The 3,351-nt window shown below is 49.5% G+C and overlaps 1 pseudogene; it reads left to right on the top strand.

The window, feature by feature from the left end:
* Window positions 1–2,794: 2,794 nt before the first annotated feature.
* Window positions 2,795–3,235, top strand: LOC104495420 (annotated as a pseudogene).
* Window positions 3,236–3,351: the final 116 nt, after the last annotated feature.

The raw sequence follows: 3,351 nt of genomic DNA, 5'->3' as shown, positions 1-3,351 counted from the left end.
CAGGTTCGCTTTACCAGAGAGGGCTTGAAAGCTTTGCTTTTGTCTCAACCGATAGAGAAAGCCGGGACCTCGGGCACTGTAATCTGCGTTTAATCTAGAGAGTGCCTGTTTTAGGTTTAGTTCTTTTAGACAGTTTCTGACACGAGGCACCAGCGAAGTCTGCTGAGCTTTTCCCTGCAGCATGTTCCAGCTAAACTCTCTGGGCAGCAGTCGCGGGGGCCAGGCTCCCTTTCGCTGTGACCTGCTGACAACTGGGACAGCACTTGATTCAACAGCAGACTGAAAAACTTCCCTTTCTCCTTACTTCTACAGAACATGCTTTCTCCTGCACTCAAGAGTCTAAGGGTAAGAGGAATTTAAGCTTCTTGAGAACAAATGGTTTAGGGTGGGTTTTTTGTTTTGCCTGTACAGAGCATTAACACAGCTGGGACCTGACCTGGCTTCGGCTTCCGAACGTCCCAGTATTGCTAGCAAGGCACGAGGGTGCAAAAGCTCGACCAGTCAGCCGTGAGTTGCAGAGAAGCACTGGTGAACGGCAGCAGGGCTGCTGTCGAGGCTCAGGAGAACAGGAGTACGTAGACCACTGCAGAGACTTCCATCCTTAACCTTACCAGGAAGGTGGTAGCTGCCAGTACGTTCCTTTGATGAAGCATAGCTGATTTCTGTGGCAAACCAAAACGTTTTCCCTGCTAGGATCAGCTCGCTGCTCCCCTGCCATTACACAGCTCTGAACCTGTTGTCCTCCTGTTTTTTCCCTCTTTCTATTAGAAATGTAAAGGGTCTTCTGTGCAGCCAGGCAGTTGAGAAAACAAGTTCCAGGAGAAGTTCCTCATCAGCCCTTTTTCTGTTGCCGATTTGTTTAAGAAATGGCCGAGGTTTTTTTAGCACTTAGTCATACAAAAAGGTCACTGCTGTGCCTTTGCCTTCTCGTGTCAGGTGTTGGTGCTTATTTGGTGCCTGTTTCACAGAGGGACAAGTGACAGAGCAAATCAATCGCAGATAACTCTCCCCAGTGACTCTGCTGACTAGAAGAGCAACTAGGACACTGTTCCTGAAGCTCCTATCAAGAAATCCTGCGAAGCAGGAACGAAGTCAGGGAAATGCTCAAAACCCAGAAGTTTGCTTAGCAGGAGCAGTGCCTGTGCTGCTGGCAGCAAGCAGCAGGCGTAGCGTTTCTGGTCGCAGTGCTTATTTGGAGGACTGTTTTTGCCTGCTTCACTGCCCCTGCAGTGACCGATGCTGGGGGCATGGCTCTGGGCCATGTAAAAGGCCTTGGGGAAATTGCTGAGAAGCAAGTGGCAACCAATTAGGATAATGCACATGCTGGTGCCTGGGTTAACACTGACAATGAGAATCTGAAGCTATTTGCAGCAAAGAAGTTCTTGAAGCACATCCAGAAAGTATTAACATGCTGCATGGCAGGTGGTGAGAAGGTCACTGGGACAGAGATAATGAGCAACTGGGGAAAAAGAATTCACATGGGAACTTCTATCTGCTCTAATTCTACCACCATTCCAGCTTTGTTCTGGGAATTGCTTTGCAGTGGGAGCTAATCAGGCTTTTCAAATACCTTTAATCACCAAAGTGCAGACGAATAAGCATTTATCACTGATTCAGCCTGCTTGTTTTGTGCCCCTCCTAAAAAATTCCTCCTTCTGTGAACAGCACCCCCTGCAAAAACCTTTAAAGAGTGGGTTGCACAGGCTGAGCTAGACACGTTTGTGATTTCTCCTGTGAAAGACACGCTAGAAGGAAATGAAAGGTAAGAGATTCACTTGAACGTTCAGACTAGGCAGGAGCTGAGCTTCTCTGAGCTCCTTGGACTCAGCCGAGTGGCCAGGTCAACCACAGCGGGAGCGTAGATGTAGCGTTTGAGAAGAGACCACTGGGTTTGGCCCCGCCGAAGAGTAGTTTTATGGACAAAACTGCCCCCTGCTCTATCTCTGTTCACATTTCTTAGTGGTGTTGAGGGAGGAGTGGAGTAGATACGCATCAGAGAGGACGGTGGGCCCCGGTGCTGTTGCTTACATGGGGGTTTGAAACGGCAGCCCCACTTTCCCAAGCCAAAGCTTAATTTATACTGCCCTCGCTAATGATGCCGATGAAAAGCAAGGCCAGTGTTCCTCAGGCAGCTGAAAGCTGATCCCCCATTCAGAGGGGAGAAAACTGATCTCACGCGCCCCGTTTCAACAGTACGTGTCCTTGGAAAAGCACATTCATCTACCTTGATGTGACACTGGAGCTTACCCTTTCTCCACCCACCAGTCAGCCCTTCATGCAACCTCCCGGCCACAGGCTACACTTAAGGACGGTTGAACTGAGCAAGGTCAAACGGAAATCTGCTGTCTCAAGGAGCACGGAGATGATGGGAAAACATCAGTGTGCGTCCACGGGGAAAGACAGAACAAGTGGGGGATAAAAAAGTTTTCATACCTCCAAGAAGTAGGATAAATACGACAGATAAAACCACTGACCTGCACTCAACACTATCCCTGTCACAGAGGGGAGATTGTTCAGGACTAGATGTGCCACACAGGCCTGCAAAGGAAGAGTGAAAGAGCTTCTCCCTGACCTAGTATGACTGAAAAGGTTCTCTCTAGCACTGTTGCTAATGCATTAGCCTCTGGTTCCTCCAGCTTGGGACAGAGGAATCCCGTGCTGCATTATTTTCCATGTTACTTGGATTTCCTGCACGCTTTTTCAGATTGGGTTTGTATTTCTCCCCTCCTAGAACGTGCTTGAGTTTGCAGAAAAACTGTAGTTTGTTTCTTCATTTGTTTTTCTTTCTCCACAGAATCTTATGGCAAGAGCCCTGTACGATAACGTCCCTGAATGCGCCGAAGAGTTGGCCTTCCGCAAAGGAGACATTCTGACGGTGATAGAACAGAACACCAAAGGTCTTGAAGGATGGTGGCTCTGCTCCTTACACGGCCGGCAAGGCATCGTTCCAGGCAACCGTGTGAAGCTCCTGATAGGCCCAGTGGTGCAGGACAGTCCTCCTGGCCACGATGTGTCCAGTTCAGGACTGATGCATCAGCCCTTCAACCAGCAAAAGATTTACCAAGTGCCAAGCTCACACACCTCAGCACGGGACCCAGTCTATCAAGTGCCACCTTCCCATCTGAGTCAGGGAATTTACCAGATACCCACTGGGCACGGTCTGGTGGGACAAGACGTTTACCAGGTGCCACCCTCCATGCAGAGGCGTCTCGGCGGGCCGGCTCTGACTAACAAGGTGCGTCCATTTGCTTGTGTTGTAGCTCCGAAGCGGGTCACTTATGGTGGCCACTGGTGTCCAGTGATAGCCTGTGGACTGAAGATGTAGGAAGGATAAATAGATACATGGAGTTG

Source organism: Buceros rhinoceros, unplaced genomic scaffold (assembly GCF_000710305.1).
Source record: "Buceros rhinoceros silvestris isolate BGI_N320 unplaced genomic scaffold, ASM71030v1 scaffold9286, whole genome shotgun sequence".
NCBI lineage: Eukaryota > Metazoa > Chordata > Aves > Bucerotiformes > Bucerotidae > Buceros > Buceros rhinoceros.
The sequence above is the reverse complement of the archived record's forward strand: the minus strand, read 5'-3'. Positions and strand labels throughout refer to the sequence as shown.